Here is a 21,198-nt window from a genome sequence, read left to right as displayed (position 1 = left end):
TACCAAAATGTCTTGGTATTAAATCTTAACATTGCCTCTTTTTTTATTATCTTTAAAGTAGTTATTTGGAGTACAAAACATGGGCATTAAAATTTTCTCTAATTGATATTAGCACAAAGCTTCCCTTTGAATGAAGTAGGACACCAATATTATAATTGACTTTTTTCTTTCTTTTTCCCTTCCATCCTTTCTCCCCAATCCTAGTTCCCATTTCCCTTTGAACTATTTCTTTCCATCTCAAAATACCTGTTGTACATTTTAGACCTTATTCACTCTTTTGGTTTCTTACACCAGGGAAACAATACAATGTTTACACACATGCATTTGATTTATTTGACCTACAAGTATGGCCTCAAGTTGCAACCATTTACCTATAAAAGTCTCCAGCCTATCCTTTATGGCTGAGTAGTACTCCATGTGTACAAATACCACATCTTTTTTTGACCATTCCTTGGTTGATGAGCATTTGGATTGTTTCCAAGAGTTAGCTGTTACAAATTGTGCTTCTATAAATATGGGTGCACATATATCACTGTGGTACAATGTTTTTAATTCTTCTGGTAAGATATCCAGAAGGGGAATAGCTGGGTCAAATGGGACCTCTAATCCTAGCTTTTTGAAGAATTTCCACACTGGTTTCCACAGTGGTTGCACCAATCTGCGTTCCCACCAGCAGTGGAGGAGGATTCTTTTTTTCCCCATAGCCCCACCAGCATTTGCTATTGGTTGATTTGATAGCCATTCTTTCTGGGGTGAGATGCAATCTCAGTGTTGTTTCAATTTGCATTTTTTGAATGATCAGTGATGTTGAACATTTTTCATATATTTGTTTGCCATTTGTATTTCTTCATCTGAAATGCACATTCATCTCATATGCTCACTTTTGGATTGGATCTTTAAATTTAGGGGGGGTCTGATTTTTTTTTTTTTTTTTTTTTTAGTTCTTTATATGTTCTAGATAGAAGTACTTTGTCTGAGGGACATCTGGCTAAAATTTTTTCCCACTCTGGGTTGTCTTTTCACTCAGTTGATGATTCTTCGGATGTGCAAAAGCTTTTTAATAAGATCCCAGTTGTTGATTTTTTGAATTATTTCTTATGCAGTCTGGGTTTTGTTCATGAACTCTCTGCCTGCACCTGTATCTTCAGGTTTTCTACCTACTTTCTCTTCCAATAGATCTAGTGTTCCTGTTTGAATATTTAGATCTTCGATTCATTTTGACTTTAGTGCATGGTGATTGACATGGTTGTAGTCTTAGTCTTTGGCACGTGGAAAGCCAGTTTTTCTAGCACCATTTATTAAAGAGGGTTTTTTTTTCAATAAATATATTTGGCCCCTTTGTCAAAGATAAGGCGGCCCAGTTTGCTTAGAGTTGTTTCTGCATCTTTTAATCAGATGTAGAATTTTTTTAAAGCTCTTTGTAATACCAGAAATTCTTATGCATTACATGGGACCATGTGATGCTGGCATATGATATTGGCAAGATCTTTTTTTTAACCTATTTTAAATTTTATTTTCAAAAATCTTGTGACTTTAATAAAATAGATTCTAAAATTTTGAAATAGAGTATTCATGTAAGTTTTATATTTTTTGTATCACTTCGGACCTTTGCACCACTTCACCTCACCAGAGGACTTACACAGTAGCCAGTAGGACTGATGGAACTGTGGTTGGCTAGGACTCTTTGGCTAATGTAAGAAAGGAAATGGACTGGAAAGTGGACAATCGCTGCTCTAAAATATTGAATACTTGTGTGTAATCTAAATTTTTGATAGAGGAAGCTTCTGCAGTTTCAGCTTCCCCACCTGTAGCTGTGCTATATTTGCCAAAACGAAGAAGCCAATATTGACGTGTTCCTGTTACTCCAGTTTTTCTGTTCCTGTCTTTCTCTTCTAGAATTCAGTCCAGGACACAGCATTCAGTCCTTACTCCTTCATCTTCTCTGCTCCTAGACAGTTTCTCAGTCTTGCCCTTGATTTTCATCACCTGAACAGTTTGAGGCAAATGAGATGGGTGGGATGTAGAGTATTCCTCAGTTTGGGTCTGTTTGATGTTTTTCTTCTGGCTTCCCTGGGGTGGCAGGTTTCGGGGAAAGACCACCACAGAGGTACCATGGCTTTCTTGTGACATCATCTTGGGTGTACATTGTTACCACGTGATGTCATTTAGTGCTACTACCCTTCACTTGGTTCAGGTGGTGCCTGCCAGGTTTCTCTGGGAAGTTAACTAGTTTCTCCTTTACATGAGAAATCTATGGGAAGTAAGTCCAGCCCTTACTTAAACGGTATGGAGGCTAAGTTCCACTTTTTGTGGGGGATAGTATATTTGTTTTCCCAGAGAGAATATGTTCTCCCCATTTGTTCAATCGTTTATTTGTATTCATAGGGACTCCTTAGCCAGTACTATATTATTTGTTACCCAAATTATTCCAACTTTGGCTTATGGGGAGTTCTTTCAGATTGACCCCTATATCCCTTTGATAACCCTTAGCCTTCTGTTTTTTGTTCTGTTTTGAGAATTGCCTTTTAATATTAGGCAGCATGCCAGGTTCATCCTTGAATTCCTTGCTCTACCCCTAGAATGAGCCATTTCTCCAAGGACCCCTGATTCCCCTCACTAGAGAATAATTTTTAAAGCCTAAATTTGGGCAGTGGACATGAGTTGTGTTGCAGGTGTTTTGTTTTGTTTTGTTTTTAGGTACGTAACGTTGAACTCTTTTTCTACCATTGGCTGATACTTGAAGATCATTGGAAGACTGTCTTCAGCCCACATCTCTTGGCGATGAGCTCCTTTAAGTCACCAGCATATTTACTGACAATAATATACGTGAAGTTGTTTCATAAGATGTAAAGCAAAACAATTTATCACACAAAGAAATGGAACAAAAGTCCCTAATCTTTAGGTAATAACAGATAATGTGTGTGTTTTAGTTGTCTTAGGCTGGGTGGTTGTGTTTGGTGTATTCTGTAGATGGTAAATTCTGTAGCAATATAAAAAGAGGGGTCATGTGTACAGGAGGAGTGGCTTGTGGACTGAAGAGGTCAGTCTGTGCCTGGATGGGCGTCAGCTGAGTGGGGAGAGGAGCAGGAACGAATAGGGCAGGCCAGGTGGGGGTGGCTGAGTGAGCAGAAACTCAAGGGAGCACATAATGTTTCTTTGAGAGAACGTGCGTGGGCCAGTTGGAGCTCAGGCTTGTGAATGCGAGCCTTTGAGCTCGGGATGAGCGTGGAAAGCAGGCAGTAGAATGGGGCCAGATTGTGCAGTGTGTGTGCCCTGCAGTAAACTGTTCACATTACTCAGGACACTCAGCAGCCTTTCTGGGTCTGGGAGCAAGGAAGTGATGAGATGCAGGTATCCTAGGAAAAACTGTTGGTACTACTTTGGTAGAGATCTTTTATACCCTTTTGTCCCTTCTGTTTATTAGCAAATATACTGTCTAGTCTTTTCTTTTTGGTTTTTTGAGACACGGTCTTGCTGTTTAGTTCACAATGGACTTTTTTGCTCTATTATAATGCATTAGTGCTACTTAGGCCACCAGGAGCTGGGCTGAGGGATGTTTGTCTCTGCATTAAATCCCTGGCTGCATTTTCTCTGACCATGGTATTTGTCATCTGTTTCATTATAAAAGTAATACATTTAGAAATACATTTTACTCTATATAGAATTTGGAGGATATAGTAAAGTTGAATTTTAAAAATTCAGTAGTACTAAACCTTTTCGGTGAATAGTATATTTTTCTCACACGTGCACATGCATGTTTTTAAAATTAATGCTAACTTACAAATTGTGTCGTCATTGTTTGCATATCATCTTGGTACTTAACTGTTTAACACAAATACAGTTTGTTACAAACCTTGTGTAAGTGGGATTTTTTGGCTGCATTGTGATCCGCTGGTAGATTCGCTATCTTTTTTTTAACCATTCTACTTGGATGTTTAGGATTTTCTCTAATTGATGTAGTATGTCTTATTTCCACGTTTAGAAGTATATATCAGATAACCTTAGCACTCTTGCTGAGAAGCACATGGTGAGATGAAGTGTTGTAGTCTACATTGGACCCACAATGTTAGAAGGTTATTGCGTTACCTTTAGGACTAGCACCAGGTCAAGAATTTGGTTGTTTAAGCATGATGTGTTCCTTTGCATTCTCCTGAACATTTAAATTACATTTGTTTTCCAGACCTAGTTTCTGTTTTTTGAGTTACTCATTGCTCATTTGTGCACTCAGCTGCCCGCCATAAAGTAGGAAGAGCTGAAAACTGCAAGGAATTACCAGATAACTAGCATTGAAAACCCAGAACCTGTTTTATACACACCACAAAATGGTAGTTTCCGGCTGCACTGCTTGCTGGAAGTCTTAACAGAGGACTGCAGTCTAAAGCTGCAGGTTACATTTAAGGCCTGTTTATCATTCAAGACTCATGAAATTTGATCTTCATTTATTGAACCTATTTTGAAGAAATAGGGAAAGTAATTTTTGTTACATTATTTCAGCAAGCTATGATAACACCACAGCCCGTTATATTTTCTAAATTTTATTTCTGACCTGCTTTTTGCTGTGTTGTTTTTCTTATTAATCCGTATGGTAACAAAGTAGAGTTTGAGCCTTGTCCTAACAGGCCAGGCATTTATGACAAGAACGAAGTTCTTAAGAAGAATAAAAGACTGGGCTAAATAATGAGTGCAAAGCCAGCCTGAATGACAGAGCCAAGACTCCATCTCAGAAAAAGAAAGAGAATTTAGAACTGCTTGTAGATGAGCTTGAACAGGTTACTTCGTGTTTCTGAGCTGCACAGTAGCGTCTTCAGTCACCTCTCTGAAATGGAGGAACTAGTAGCTACCCTGAAGAGTTGGGCCTTGACAAATACATGAAATAATGAGCATAAAGCACTGGTGTAATCGCTGGCACGCAGTCATTCTTAGCATTCTTCCCCGTGTCCCCTTTCTCTCATCCTGCTGCCGAGTACACAGTGTGTCCTCACGAGGGCCTTTCTCACCTGGGGCCACTGTGCTTCTCGTTAGGACTGAAACGATTTCTCTGCTCCCGGCCCATCTCTTCCTGTCGAAATGCTACTCATTCTTCAAGGCTCAGCTGTAATGCTGATTTTTTTTCCTGAAGCTCAGCAGTTAAAAATATGTACAGATTTTGGGGAGAAAGGATATACAATATGAAATATGAAACAAGATACCAAACTATTAAAAAATAGTGTCAAGAGACTACATTTAGAACGACACCAGAAATGAGTGTGGGATAGCACAATCTTTGTTCTTTCTTCACCATGTGCTCCTGCTTACCTTGTTGTTTTGATTAGGTTTTGCGGGTTTTTTTGAGACGGCCTCGCTATATGGTTCAGGCTGACCTTGAATTATATAACCCTGGCTGGCCTTGAACTTGCAGCAGTCCAAGTGCTGGGATTACAGGTGTATGCCACCACGCCCAGCTTGTGTTTACCTTGTACTTTGTAAACACTGTGAAAATGAAGTGATCCATTATGATGAAATATGAAGATGTGGTTTCATTGAGTCTTCTCTTGGCCTTGATTAAATACTGCTCAAAAAGCTGTAAATTTTGTAGAGAAGTGATAAAAGCAGGAGGCTATCCAGTAGACTAAAGATAAATAATTTGTCTTAATTTTTTAAAAGTATATGTATATATATATATAACTTGCTCTTGGCCTCCAGGTAAATATTTTTTACTGTGAACCTCATTCCTTGGCAATCAGATCTTTGACTGATTTCATGTATAGTTTTATTTCTAGTCTCTTCCTCTAACCACATCTGTTTTCTCTGCAACAGAGAAATTCTACAACGCATTTCCAGCCCGATCGCCTCCACTGCCATAGGGACTCTCGGTGGCCCGTCAGGTGAACCGTGCTCCTGGGCATGGCTGCCATGCTGTCTGCTCAGTCTGGCCCCGTGTGCTTGCAGCCCCTCCCATGCCTTCCTTCACCGTGTGCTCCTGCGTGGGTGAACTGTGTACTTGCCTTCGCCGAATGACTCTCACTACCTCTTTCAGGGCCTCCGTGCAGGCTTTCTCCCGCTTATCTGAGGCGCAGCTTTCTCTGCCTCCATATCCTTAAGCGCTGCCTCTGATGCTGCCAGTCTAGTGGGATCGCTCCTCCTGAGACTCACACCTCTTAAAGTAATCTTTTGTCTTTTCAGCGTTATGTGTACGTACTGTTCTTCAGAATCCTGAGTAACAGAAATGGTCTTTTCTTTTTTTGCCTACTTAAATTTTGTGAGTGAGCGAACAACTGTTATCTTTAGATGTAACATTCCTTAAATTGCAACAAATTGTGATTTGTCCATTCTCCATGCTTTTGTGGATTACTTTTTTATGAACTTTAGAAAATTTATTTTGGACTACTAAAGTGGTAAGAGAAATGCTCATGTAGGCAGAGCTATATACGTATAGAGTATAATTTACATAATATTTATTTTTGAACATAAAATATATATATATAAGCTTGAAGTCAGAGGTGAGCTTGATAGTCTTAATTTTAGCAAGGCAGTATAATTTATGTTCACCTTAGCAAGATTTTGTACAAGTATAGTACATTTGAGTGGACTTAAATATATTTTAAATTTTTATACTGTGATGTTTAATACATTAGGCCCACTTTTTAAGTTCACATGACTGTCCTATCCTCTTTTAAGTGTGTGTATGTGTGCATGTGGGTCACCACTTTAGGGATACCCAAACATGAAATGAAAATTAATAAAGAATTACAGTTTAGAAAGATTTAAAGCTGAAACAAATTTTTTTTGTGAAATAAAACCAATAAAAGTTTAAGTACAATAAGTGCAAAACCATTTAAGATTTATGAAAATTGCATTGCATGAGTCCAAAATACAGACAGCAATCTGTCTTGGTATTTTTTCATGTAAAAGGCAGTGTGCTAGCTTATTACAAGCTCTGAGCCAAACATGACTTGGCTGCTTTCGAAGGTAGGAATGTGACTTTAGGGAGCGTACATCTCAACCACACAGAAAGTCGTCCGTATCCGTTGTCAGCCAGCCATGTTGTATAATTGATGTTTAATTCTGGTTGTCTTTATTCATGTTATTTTAAAGCAGAACATTGCTGGCAGGACTTCACACAATGGCAGGAGAGGTCTAGAATGGTGCGTTTCACTGTGGCAGGTGCAGATCTGAACACTGTAGGTGGGGACTGCCTCATGTTTCTATCAGTATCAGAATAGCTTGCTATGGAATAAATACCCCTTCCTCAACTTCTCAGCACAGAAGTCACTTGGTCGTTTCTGGACAGTACCGTAGGAAGTCTCCTGGGTAGGTCTGGTTCCTCTTCACTTGGCAGTCCCCTGTCATCAAGTGGCCCTAGTGCTGAAGCCTGATCAAGAGTGTCCAGCCTGAAGCCTGCCCCCTCTTCAGGTTACAATGAAAATATTTTTAAATAAAGTTTTTTACTTACATATGTGAACTATATTGTGTATTTGATGTGTGGCCCAAGACAATTCCCCTTTACTCAAAAGAGGGTAGAAAAAACGGTGGGCCACAGGGTGGATGCATCCATAGGCTTTGAGAAAGTTTTGTCAGATCAGAGCTACTCTCCTGTTGACTTTAGCATGCGCCTTGCTCAGTTCTTATTTGTCCTTGTCTTTCCCTGGTGCTTGTAATTCTAAATGGGATAATATTAAGTCAGTACACGTTGGGATACCTTGCTATCCTTGGACGTGAGACATACTTTTGTGCCTGTAAATATCTGTTTTCCACATTTTAGTAGCCTCTGAGATGTCAGACATCATCACCTGGCAAATGATGTAGTAATATAAGTGTAGTTTAGGTCAGCTATTTTTTAGGTCCTTTTTATAACTGACAGCAGCATTCATTTTTCTTTTCATCACAACTCAGAGACTTCCAGAATGCTTCAAAAAGTGGCAACAATTGTGGGATAAGTGTGTTGAAAGTGAGCAAAAGTATTTTGAGGATTATTAATTACCTTGTATCTTTTACTATAATAAATGTTTAAAATTTGGACCTTCACCATATTTTCTGATCACCCCTTGCAGCAAAGGCTCTGTCAGCCAAGTAAACCAGATTCAAGGCCATCACTGCCATTGAGAACCTGACCTTAAGCAGGAAGCTCCTTCCCAGCCGTGGGTATCATTGTCCCGTCTCTACGATGAGGATAGCTACCTGCTTTACAGAATAGAATGAGTGTTTAGCGCTATAGCTACACATGATAAAAATTTCTTTCAAAAAGCCCTTGTTAGCCACCTAAAGGCAGCAGCAGTCTGGATAAGGTACTGAAAACACATCACTGGGCCAGGCTGTGTGTCTGTGTAGGTGTTAAGTGTTCACAGTATTGGAAATTTCTTATATTTTGAATTAATAACAGTGGGAAATGGCTTTCTTGTCTCTCAAGGGCTGTAGAACAGTGATGGCGGACCTTTTAGAAACAAGGTTTGCAACCCAAAACCCATTTATTTATTGCAAAGTGCTAGCACTGCAGTTAAACCTGAATGCGGAGGTTTTAGTTTAGAAAAAACAACTCATATGTTAACATCTTTTATCCTAAAAAAAAAAAGTGTGCCATAGGTTCACCACTGCTGCTGTAGAACTTTGTTTCAAAGCATCTTGTTCCTTACTAGTCTTGGGAGTAATTTTTAATTATACAAGTTATACATGCTTCACAGTAAACATTACAGCAATAGAGACAAATAACAAATTAGTGAAAGTGCCTCTTTGTGCTTTTACTCTAACCCCAAACTCATTTCCCTTTGGTTTGGGTTTTGATAGGTTTATTGGCCAATGAATTGATTAAGTTTTCTTTTTCAAATTCAGAACACTGCCTGAGTATCACTCATTATTTTCAGTGATTGCTTATATTGTCTGAAGAGAAAAACGCCTATTCTAGTGGTCCTCTTGTTAACAAAGGTGCTCTTGAACTCACTGGCCTGTGTGGTTCATAACACCTTAAAAGCCCCAGCTGCAAAGCTCGCCAGCTCACATAAAGCCAGAGTTTAATTGAGCTGCACTGTAAAAAGCTCTAATGATAGAGCAGCCACTGGTAAGAGCGGCCGGAAAGCTGGGGTGAGGGGCCCTGAGGGCGCAGTCAGCCCTCCCAGCCCTTGGCCAGGGAACCTTCAGTCGTGTGATTACAGAAAATGGGCTTTACTAGTATATTTCTCTTGTTCAGTTCTTAAAAGTCGCTGTGTAAGGTAGTAAGTCTACTTGTTGAAGGCATTGTTGTGGCTACCATCAGATTCCAGGGAAAAGAGGTTAAAAAGAAAATGTTGAGTTCCGAAAAAGGTAATGTACCACAACAGTGGAGTGAACTTTATGTCAAAATACAGATATTTGCGTCTTATACTATAAGCTGGTTCTTCTTTAAAATAATCTTATCTACAGTAAAATAAAAAACTCAGTGTCTAACATTGTTTACTTAAAGGGTTGAAATTAGTGCTCACATAGCAGTGTCTAAAGCTGATTTTCAGCTGTCGCAGTGTGCACAACCGTGTTGAGGTACTTCTGGCCTGCCTTACCAGCCCAGGGGAGGCCGACTCCCACAGCCTTCCAGTGCCTCACTTCTGTGATGAAGCAAGTAAGGTGACGCCCGACAGTGGAGCGACTTGCTGGACCCTGCACCGGCGCTGTGGCCCAGAGTCCAGTGGGGTTGGCCTGGGCCTTGCTGCTTGTCAGATAGCAGGGAGTGCGCATCCCTGTCTGGCGGCAGCAGTAGCCAAGTGGCAAGTCCAGAACCCGTGTCAGACGTATTTATTTCACTAATAATGCAGGAGTGGGATATGTGATTTAAATGGCCCAGTGCAAAACTGCCAGGGAACCCCAGCGTGCCGAAAAGCGTCTGCTTGTTACCCTCCCTACTCTGCAGTGACCCGGCGCCCTGTCTCTCTCACACACTCAAGTTGCCCTTTCCTTGCAGCCTGAGAGGACAGTACCTTGTGTCCTCTCACTTTGTAGTTCAGCCAGGCCTTGACTTCGCTGTGTTGCCCAGGGTGGCTTCCAACTTGGAGCAGTCCTGCTGTCTTACTAGTCTTGCGGGTTCTGGGGTTACAGGCTGTGTGCTGTGTGCTGCCATCCCCAGCTCGCGCACTATTGTTTTAACCCAAAAATAGGGAAAAGCAAAATGGAATTCTGCCTTGTGGTTTACTACTTCTACCAGATTTATTATTTTATTGAGAAGGCAGTGACACTTTTTTTAAGTTCTGGTCATTTTGAGAGGATGATTGTTGGGAGGGAACCTAATTTTGTGGCCCTGGCAGATAAGCTGTTTGAACATGTAGTGTCTGAATTGTTGGAGAGTACCCCAACCCGCTTGATGCTCATTTCGTTGTAACGAAGACAGTGCCTCCCCCAGCCAGGACTGGCCTGAAACATAGATGACTGCCAAGCAGGACGATTTGCTCCACCCATAATTAATTGCTCAGTGCTTCCTGTGAGGTACACCAGTGGTCAGGGTGGACAGTCTCACTATCCACGGAGCTTAGACAGAGTAGGAATAACCACACTGATTTCAACTGGAGAAGGGAGGAAATGCCGCACAATACAATGTTACAGTGCAGGTCTCCGGCTGAAGAGAGGTTTTACTCCACAAAATTACTGAAGCTTTCTAGACACCACCAGCTACCAAGATTGTCATTAGCACAAGGTAAGTAGTAGTTGGGGACTGGTCACTGAAGGATTTGATCTGCCAGTAGCCACCCATTCTCCTGCCTCCTTTGAGGACACATGAAATCTGAGTCCTAAAAAAAAAAAAAAATCTGAGTCCTAAGTGGTAAAGCGAAGGCATAGGTGGTGTTCTTGTTTGATTTTTAATCTTTTTCGGTTGAAGGCCATCTCTGGCAGAGGTATGGGAACCAAGCAGATGGTTTTACACGTAGGATCAAAGAGAAGTTAGTTTTTCCAGGCCGTGGTTTATAGTATCAGTATTTCAGGGTTCTAAGATGGGCCCTGGGAAGCTGATGCCAAACTGGGTTAGGAGTGTCGCAGTCGGGCCATGGCATGTAAAGTCGGGAGAGAGCCCGAGGCTAGGCAGCCTCAACTCTGCCCTGAAGTCTCGCGCCGTGGAGGGAGGAGGGTAAGCAGGAATGTAGAGCTGGGTAGAAAAGCCTCAGGAGGTAGCACATTTGGCCAGCGGGCCAGACAGTGTGCCCGGGGAAGTTGCCAAGGAGAGCAACCCCATCCGGGCGAGCCAGGCCAGCGCTGTGCCCACCACACTGGGTCGCTGGAGAGCCAGTGATCTGCATCCCTGCTGGCTCCCCTTGGAGTGCTGGTCACCGGCACGCCCCGCTCCAGGCCGTTTCTGGTTGGCTGGGACAGGAGGTACGGGAGTGCTCATCGGAGTCCTCTGCAGCCCAGACAACCTGAGTCTGCAGGAGCTGTGTCCTCGAGAGAGGGGCGCCCTCCCAGGGCCTGAGGGTGTGGGACAAGGAGCTAGGCAGGGCAAGGCTTGGGTGGCGGTGACCAGGCTTCGAGATCTTACTGAGATGCAGTGGAAGAACTGAAAAAGTCCCCAGCGGGAGACAGCCTAGAGTACATTTGACCACAGGCCGTAGCCGACTGCGTGGAGAGGCGTCTGGGGTCTGGAGAGAGAGGTGAGAGACAGTAGTGTAAGCACAGTCACCGAGTGGAGGGCGCAGAGGTGGACCTGGCCGTGTTGGCTTCTCTGCGGAGCATGAGGTGACAGCTGCCCAGGGATGTGGCAGAATCAGCAGGATGGGTCGTGACGCCCTGCATTGCTGCCTTGGTCACTCATCATGGAGACGGTACCTGAAAGCCGCAACGGAAAGGAGCGTGTTTTGCCTCACAGTCTAGAAGTTTTAGTGTAGCGGGCTGCTCCGAGGCAGAATGCCGTGGTGGAGGAAAAGCTGCTTACTTCATAACGGCCAGGAAGCAGAGAGGAAAAAGGGCCAGAGAGGGAGATGAACCCGGGCTGCAGCCGGTGACCTCCCCCACCTCCCAACAGTATGGCAGCTGTAAGGCCCAAAGCTAGTCACATCCCAGAAGTCCCAGCTGTGCACACATGAGACTGGGGGACATCTAGACACAAACCATAATACTTGCGATAATGGGGAAGCTGAGAGGAGGAGAACATGGGGAGAAGAGTGGGAGGAAATTGAGAACTGTTCTGGACGTAGCCAAGTGGCAAGGTCAGACACCCTCTACTCAACACATGTGTCCAGAGCCAGGCGTGGTGGCGCACACCTGTAATCCCAGCACTTGGGAGGCTGAGGCAGGAGGATCGTTTCAAGTTCGAGGCCAGCCTGGGCTACAAAGAGAGTTCAAGACCAGCCTGAACTACATCGTGAGACCCTGTCTCAAAAAGACAAAAAAAAAGCACGTATGTCCAGAGGTGTTTGAGCGTAGGAGAGGTGCTGGCTGGAGTTAAACATTCCAGAGTTGTGAACGTGTATGAGGTACTGAAAGCCATAGGGTGGGCGGGTTACTTGGAAGCCATTGTAGACGAGCAGAGCCCAGGATCTAGACCTGAGGAACCCCAACATTCAGATGTGGAACAGAGGAAATGGTGGGGCGCAAAAGCTCGGGAGGGAGGACTCACCTCAGAGAGCAGGAGATGGCACAGGAGAAGCCTCAGCTGCCCAAGGGCACCGTGGTCTGCCCACCAAAGAGAGGGAAGGAAGGAAGTGCGTTAGTGGGTTAAAGCGGGAACAGCGTGTGTTTCGTCACTGGAGGAGGGTGCAGAGTTAAAGTCTTAAACTTTTGTTCTAGGGTAGAAGTTGTAAAAGGAATTGAGACAAGTAGTTTTCATGCTGATTGGAAAGGCAAAAAAGAACCACAGAAGCCCTGGCCACGAGAGGCCAATGCCCAGGTCAGCCAGGACGCCCCAGGTCGGGACAGTCGGGTGGCTGGAAGACGGTCACGCATGGTGGGCAGCGTCACTCCTGTGTCACAACAAGCCCAAAACTCCTGTAGGAATGCAGAAAGCTGCCCAAAACAAAGCCAACCCCAAGGACCTCGTAACAGAGCCCCGACAGTAGGAGGAAGAGGCTTCTCCCGCCTCTGCTGTCAATAGCAGCAGCTACAAGAAGGGCAAGGTCAGCCTTGGGCCTCGGGGACAGTCGGACTGACCCTGAACCAAGTAACAAGGTCTGTTTCTGCCCTCGCGACTCTGTTTCCTGCCTGGCACAGCGTCCTGGCTTTCTGGGTCTGAAAGCATCACTGGCCACAGCACAGAAGGTCAGGGGCCAGAAGTCATCCATTGTCACTACTTTGTCAGGGTTCCCAAGCTCCTGGTTGCCTCTTGCCAGCAGCTCCCCTGGGAGCAAACGGCACAGCAGAACACAAGAGCCAAAGCTCGCCGTGCAAAGGAGACTGGACAGAACGTGCTAGGCAGACTTCAGTAACCACCAAGAAAGACTTTAAACTGGAAAGGTGGAAAACTAGCTCAGATGAAGCCATACACTTGGTATTCATAACGTGTGACATGAACATAGAGCAATTGGAAAGTGCTTGAATTTACACGGGAGAACAGCAGGAGGAAAAGGCAAGGGAATGAGGCACCCGATCTCCAGCTAGGAGAGCAAATGTGAAGCCAAAGAAACATTAGCACCTGGAGGAAATCACACTTCTGCAGGCCCCTGAAATGCCTGACGAAAGGGGAGGCAGAGGAGCGGCATATATCCCAAAGGTATCTAAATACATGGCCAGACACCTGTGTGAAGAACCATGATGGAGAACGTTTGAGTGGAGAGAAAAGGTGAGAGAATCAGAAGTCATTTTTGCCATAGGGGCAATTTGAAATTTAGAGACATTCCTCAGATGATTCTGTCCACCGACCTGGATCAGCTCAGGCCTCCTCTTGCTAAGGGCCCAGGAGTATGGAGGCCACAGCTGGAACCATTTCATCAAAGCCTGGCTGCAGCCTCACAGGACAGCAGACAAGATTTCCTGTGGAAATGAGCCTTTGAAACCAGACGAGAGCCGTGATAGTTTTCTGAGGGGTAGGTTTGCAGTGATTCTCCGCTCCAGTAAAATCACTGCAGGATGCTCAAACTACAAATGCCCAGCCCACCCAGACCAGATAAATGAGGACCCCTGGAGCAGGCATGAGGGGCTGTTTTTGTTTTGTTTTGTTTTAAACTTTCCAGGTTTTTCTAATGTGTGGCCAGGGTCAGGAACCACTATTTTTAAAACTTGAGAAAAGTAAAACTTTTTTAAAAGGCTGTATGCGGCACCTATTTTCTCTTCATAGCAAAGAACTCTGTCTTTGCATTTCTCCTCCGTCAGAGGTAGTGTTGTGAAACTTCGGACAAAACAAACATGGTCAAGAGAACCTCTAGTATGGTGATGGTGAAATTTTTAGAGATGAAATACCAAACTGCAACCCAAAACCCACTTATTTATCACAGAGTGTTAACACCGCAATTAAACCTGAATACTGAGGTTTTAGTTTAGAAAAAACAACTCTATATTAACATCTTTTGTCTTAAAAACACAATAACACACATGCCGTAGGCTCCCCACCACTGCCTTAGTAGTTGTGCAAAATATATTTATGTCTGACAGCCCTAACAAATTGCTTTCGGATCTCTGAAAAGATTCACAGATATAACTAAATGTCTGCGCCTCTTAAAGCTTATGATAAATGGACAGTGGCCAAATGGCAGAAATCAAGGAACTGTTAAAAAAGAAATTCACATACAATACAAGCCAATACACTTGAGTGTGTTTCCTGGGAAAACTGCAGCATGCTTAATTCAAAACGCAATTTGTGACGGTCAAACGTGGTATGCATGTTATTCGGAAGGCTGAGTCAGGAGGATCAGATGTTTGAGATAATCTGTAAGACTTTACAAAGAAATCAGTAAGAAAGAATGAACTATTCTTATTTGGGTACATGAGAGGATGTGAGCAGTAGAAGGTATCCCTCATTGGATAAAACCATTCAAAATAGCTTACCAGGGGCTGGGGATTTAGCTCAGCGGCAAAGCGCCTGCCTGGCAAGCGCAAGGTCGTGAGTTCGGTTCCCGGTACCAGAGAAAAACCAAAAAAAAAAAAAAAAAAAGCTTCCTGTATGGTGGAGAAAGATAGACCAAGTTATTACGCAGTTAAGCAGTTTAAGTGAATATACTGCTTGAACAGCCAAGCCCCACTGACAGCGGAATGGTGCTTCACCTAGAGGAAGAGAAATCTCTAATTCTTGGATTCTTTCAAAGCTATAGTTGTTGTCTCATGTACCCTCTTTGTTTCTAGAAGTAAATTTTAATGTGAACGATCTTTTCCACAGTGATGTTGTGCTCCAGCCCCAGGGTGAGTGTGGGAAACCCTGAAGCAGCCCAACGCAACTCCTTCCCAGTCCTTCCTTTCCCAAGCCTCACCCTGTCCTAGAAGGGGAAAGAATATAATGCAGACCTGGCCCTGGCCTTCTGGTCTCTCGTCCACCCTCAGCTGTTGTTTTCCAGCTTTAACTTTGGTGACTCACTCCACAGTTCTGATCCAGACAATAGAGAACCATTTTAGCAAGAACACTGACCTGATTTTTCGTTTCCCGTAGATGTCCAAAGCCCCGCCCACCGCCCTGCAGTGAGCATACCAGCTCTGCCTCCAAGCGCTTTGCTGGCCAAGTTCACTACCTTAGAGGTGACCAGTCACGCACTAAGTGTGCTCTGCAGACACCACTAAGGATGAAATCTTAGAGATGTTTGCTTCCCAGAATCCCCTGTGAAAACCCCATCTTTTTTCCCTAGTAACTAACCCAGTTTTCCAATCACATGAATTTTCTGGAATATTTTTGGAGAGAACCAGCTTTACTGAAGAAGAGCTGCTGAGTCTTTGAAGCTGTCTTTGCTTCAGATGTTGACAAAGTTTAATTTAGTCTGTGAACACAAAGAGCTAGGAGGTAAACTTTAGTGAAGAAGGTGCAAGCAGGAGACCTAACATCGCAAGGTCTGTAGCACGTGGCATAGGGGCCAGGCTTCTAGCTTCCTGCCTCACTGTTCCTTCCTCGTCTGCAGAGTCCAGATGGCCTATAGAAGCCTCATGTCAGTCCAGGCCGGAGATGGGAAGGGGATGTCCACTCCCAGAGGCTGCACGTGGTACTCCTCCACGTGTGCGCGCACACACACACACACACACACACACATACACACCCACGCCGCACAAAGAGGAAGTATGGGAAATGTCTTTATTTGGGGGCAGCCAGTAAAACAGATTCTCCTGAGAGAGAGAGGAAGAGGACAGGTGTTGGACAATGAATTGTCTTTCCAGCGAGTTCCTGAAACTACAAAATATTAAGTGGTCCAGGAAGGGACAAATCATTATCTCATCCAAAGAATGACATCGAGCTTCGAGCAGCAGAGACCCATCAGAAAGGCTGGCGCTCTGGCTGGATTTCCTTCAGTGGCAGTCAGCATGCTGTGGGGATCCTCCTCTGGGTGGCCTGGGGCGGGTCCCCAACCTGCCTTCTACGAGGCCCTGGGCTTCCTCCGCGAATCACAGGCCGCACAAAGCCGCTGAAGAGCCGGTCAGAAAGTGCAGGCCTGGTTAAAGGAAGAACCTGTTTTCCACATGTCCCTCTTCATACGCTCCTGTCTGCTTTCCTGTCGCTGCACGCCTCGCATGTCACCACGGTGACTCCAGTCAATCCCTGGGCACTTTTCATGTATCTTTAGATTTAGTGCATTCTTTCCACTAAGCTCCTCCCTTTGGTTCCTCCAGCTGCTTAAAACAATTTTCTGGAGCATGCGAACAAACCCACATACATTCTTCTTCTTTCACGTCTTTTTTAAACAAAGAGAATGCTGCATTCTGTTACAGGAAAAAAAAAAAAAAAGGCAGCAGAGACAATTCCGTCCTCAGGGCCACATGGTGGATCTCTAGTCGAGCATTCTTTTTCCACCTGTGTGGAACTTTAATTAGTTCAAGTGGGAGGTCGGTGCCAAGAAAGGGGGCGCCACATCCCAGTCGAGATCTGCAGAACAGATTTCTTCCCTTACTAACGCTATTTCCAACTGAGTCCTGCCTGCGGCTTGGATACAGAAAGCATGTGCTCTAGATCCCAGCCACCAGCCCTTGCCAGCTGGGGAGCTGTCGCCGTGAGTTACCAGCAGAAGAGCAAAGCTCCAGGTTCCATTTGCAGTGCGTTACAGAGGATTTCACACGCAATCGTCTCGGGTCAGCCCCACACTCGCCCTGCGAAGGAAGTAAATAAAGTCGCCGCCATTTTGGCGATGAAAAATTGAGGCTCGGATGTTAAGTGACAGAGAATGAACTAAAACGGGGCCCAATCTGTCTCCGCGTAGCTAATGTAAGATGTCCAAGAGCTGTCTATGGTTAGAAGAGAATGAACGTCTATTTTTAACAGTGTGCTACATGTTCTGTTCTTCTTTCCAGAGTCCAAGATTGTCCTAAACTTTGGCTTGATAGAATCATTTCCCATGATCCTGTGAGTTAAGCTTTGATGTTCTCTTCTGCGGGATCTTACTTTGCTGTGCGGTCGTGGATGTTCCCTTTGTCATTTACACCTCTGATATTTTAGTTCTCTGCCTGAAGATTGTGCCACTGTGAAGCTGCTGCAGTAGGGAAAGCAATTCTTATAAATGCTACTTAAGAGTTAGTTAGAATTAAAGGGACTATCTATAAATATTGCTGTCCAGAAGCCTTCTGAGTATTTCATTTCTAATGGAAATACTGGGTGTTTTAAGCAACATTGTTCACTATAAAATATTCTGTAAAGGGGGGAAAAAGAATCCCATGGGGGTAAGAAGAACGATTTTTTAATAAGAACTAGCCAGTTTTCACAGAAAGTTCTATAACCAGCTTATAACATGGCAAGGAAATGTATTTTATATTAAAAATAGCTAAGAGCACAGTCATTGTGATGGTTTGGAGCAAGAGTCAGTGCTGACTCTTTGAACATGAATTGGCGTGGATCTACATGAGCTTTTTAAGAGGAAAAATTACAAGTTTTGGAAAACCTAAGAAACTTTAAAAGTGTGTCATTCACGATGTAAAATTAACGCCGTTGAAAGGCAGTGGTTGACTCAGAGCTCCCACATTGAGCTTCAGTTCTCTGGAGCTCAGATGGTTTTCTTTAAAAATTAGTGATATCAGCTCTGTGGGACTGGTTCCCACCCCTGCCCACGGAGCAAAGCACTTTTGTGCACATGGCAGCTGGGGCCCTCGTTCCACGCCACCAGGAAGTGCGGCAAAAGCAAGCTGTCTCTCCACGCTTGATCCCCAGTCTGCGTCAGTGCAGGAGCACAACCCCCAAACAAGGGTCCTAGAGTTCCTTCTTTTTATTCTATGCACATAAGCCACATTTTTTGACTGAAAGAATTTTAAACCTAGGTGGAATCTCTGAGGTCTTCCCGTTCGGCCTCTTTGTCGTGTACATGTGGAAGCAAAGGCACAGAGAGGTTCAGCAGCTCCCCCAGTCTCACACAGCTGATAATGGTACGTCGAGGGTCAAACCCAGACCCTTGGGTTGCAAGCTCGAAGCTCCTTCCACTGCCTCTCTTCACAGCAAGGAGATGATCCGCCCCCAGAGCATCAGCCCTTGCTCCTCCCACAGCTCCACAGCACCTGTGACGCTGTCATGCTGAAGCTAACTGGGAGGCCCTTTGCCACTGTCCTGAAGGAGCCCTCCAGACCTGGCTGCCGGCCCTCTGCCTCCCCAGAGCTCTTCAGCTGCACTCTGCAGTCAATTTTGGCTTCTTCGGACTGAGCAGTTCCTTCGTTGATTCTGTGATTTGCCTTCCAGGGACCTCCTGGACACTCATTTTCAAGTCTCTTCTTATTAAAATGAGACCCGGGATGGCCCTCCTCCCGCCTGTTCCCCCTCCCTGGGTTCCCAGTGCCCTTTGACCCCACTGCCCTTCTTCCTGTCCCCAACCCTACAGCCTGGCCATCTCCGCCTCTGCTTCCCTCAGCCAAGAGGATCCACATGGACGCTCTGCGCCCCACTGCTCGATGGCATTTTCAGCTAGACTGTGGAAAAGCCTCTTTGCTGGTTTCCTTCAGTCGCGTCTCTGCAGAGCTGCTGACCTGAACTCCAGCAGTCTCAGGAAGCCTCACCGCGGTCAGTTTAACCCCTCTCGGACCAAGACGCACCCCCCGCTTGTGAATTGAAGATGAGGAATGAGAACATCGGTGTCCAACACAACGCTTCCCATCTCCTGGGCCGAGTGAGGACTCCCTACCGCCTGGCGCTGAGCTTTTTCCCTAACTTCCCATGCCCCGCCTTTCCCAACGAGCGCCCCCCTGAGGTCACACCTAGCCCACACTTTCCCGACTGTTTGCTCGCGCAGCACCAGTGCTGGGTACCGTGTGCTGAGGGGGAGCCCTTGCCCTGTCTCCGGAGGCTGTCGCCCGCCTCTTCTCCATCCCTCACAACAGCCTGCACCCAGCAGGCCCAAGGCTGAGCGGTAGGTGAATGCATTCAGCGCAGAATCCACTAGAATTTTCTGGCCCTCACAATTTATTCTGATGTACACTGGGCCTCCAGTCAAGCAAACTCTTCAAGCCTTTTTTTATATAAGCTTTAAGCTAATTCTCTCCCAGTCTTTTCCTGGGCTCTTCTGAACTGATACTCAGAGCTTTTCAGTTAAAGTTTAATTTTCACTCATTGTTCTTGTCTGCAGCCGATCCTTTTTGATTCCTAAGTCTCCTGTCCAGTTTATCAGCTTCGTACTGTGTTATCCACAAGCGAGATGTGTAGAGTGATCATTCTGCATCGAGGTTGTTGATGCAGATATTGTGCAGGAGAAAAACCAATAGCCTGCTAGCTCGGCACCTCTTGCTGTAACTTGGTAATGATCTCTCATCTAGCCGTCTTTGGATAGAATTATTTAACAGTCCATGGTGATTAAGCTTAACCGTGTCACCTCGATTGCTTTGGAAGCCGCTTCGGGAGATGGTGGTGAACCTACTGCATGCATGCCGCAGGGGGCTGTTTGTATCACTGGAAGCTCTTGAAAGTCCACCGTCAGTGACCTAGGGGATTAGTACAGCATAGTTCTGGGTATGTATGAGTAGGTCTCGGAGGTATGACGTGGGTACAGTACCTGGTCCCTGCCGCCTTCCCCTCTGGTGCAGTTCCCCTGCTCTGCTTGCCCACTGTTGTAATCCGGGTTTGCGAGGAAAACAATACAGTACAGGACACATAATTTATAGGATTATTTAATAGTAGTCACCCAAAAAGTCAAGTACAAAAGAGTGCAGGAAATCTGTCCACACACTAAAGACCCAAAGAATCCAGCCGAGAGCCTGGATCCCATAACAATGTCCCGCACAAGTACAGCCGAAGACCTAAAACTTTGACAGTGCCCTCCACCTGTCCAACTGGAGGCCTAGAGCCCACAACAATGTCTCATGCAGGTCTGTCTCACGGATCTGCACTGGGAAGGACCAAAGGTCAGTGGTGGAAGCTAGAAAGTCTGTGCCAGCAGGCTGAGGGCTCTGCACTGGGCCAGGGAGCAACGCTCAAAGAGTCAGAGCTCCTCTGAAAAGTACCGCAGCCATCCTCAGTGACAACAAGGTCCCAAGATCCCCCAATGATGAGAACAGCCGAGCTCATACGAGGAAAGCCAGCGTGACAAGCTGCTCCAGGAGAACCAACAGCTCCACCTCTTCCTCTGTCGTTCTCTTCTTTATGTTCTTGGCAACCATCCTCAGGTGGGCCCTCCACACTGAGCACCACGCTGATTCAGTTCAGCTGGGTGTTACAAATTGACCACCGGTTGTCCATCCACCACACCCACCACCATGAACTGAGCAGCTTCGCTCCACCGAGCTCCACCACCATGATGTTCCCACCTTGGAGTCAGTTGACCGTAGCCTGAAGCCCCTGGAGCCATGACCCAAATTAGAATTCTCCTGTAAGCTGTTGGTATCACGGCTAAGCAACAGGAACCCTGACTAATACACCGTCCATGACTGGCCCCTCATCATGCGCACAGACAACAAGAATAATTCATTCAGCTCATTTACTGAGAACCAATCATGAACAAGACAGTATACTAGGCACTGTATAATGTAAAATATCAATTAAGATTTGGCCCCATTCCCTCTTTGAGCTGCAAAAAGCAAGTAAGATATAGGAACAGACAAGTACAGCAGCACAGAATGTGAGCCAGATTGGAAATGTTAGGCCAGTGCTTTGAAGGCTCCTTGGGTGGACCCGCGCAGAATGACCAGGCTTTTCACCGATGAAGATGAGGTACAGGCCAAACTGTTACAGCAAAGACAGCCCAAAAC

General features: G+C 45.1%; 2 long non-coding RNA genes across 2 annotated transcripts; both read left to right on the top strand.

Annotated features, from left to right (window-relative positions):
- Nucleotides 1-1,357: 1,357 nt before the first annotated feature.
- On the top strand, nucleotides 1,358-7,433 carry LOC106148209. Its single transcript, XR_001233448.1, has 2 exons — nucleotides 1,358-2,902; nucleotides 5,797-7,433. It is a non-coding gene; the product is annotated as an uncharacterized LOC106148209 (long non-coding RNA).
- A 5,281-nt stretch (nucleotides 7,434-12,714) lies between these two features.
- On the top strand, nucleotides 12,715-19,568 carry LOC102020009. Its single transcript, XR_260478.2, has 2 exons — nucleotides 12,715-12,811; nucleotides 17,335-19,568. It is a non-coding gene; the product is annotated as an uncharacterized LOC102020009 (long non-coding RNA).
- The last annotated feature ends 1,630 nt before the right edge of the window (nucleotides 19,569-21,198 follow it).

This window comes from Chinchilla lanigera, unplaced genomic scaffold (genome assembly GCF_000276665.1).
Source record: "Chinchilla lanigera isolate Chin_1 unplaced genomic scaffold, ChiLan1.0 scaffold00016, whole genome shotgun sequence".
Taxonomy (NCBI): domain Eukaryota; kingdom Metazoa; phylum Chordata; class Mammalia; order Rodentia; family Chinchillidae; genus Chinchilla; species Chinchilla lanigera.
The sequence above is the reverse complement of the archived record's forward strand: the minus strand, read 5'-3'. Positions and strand labels throughout refer to the sequence as shown.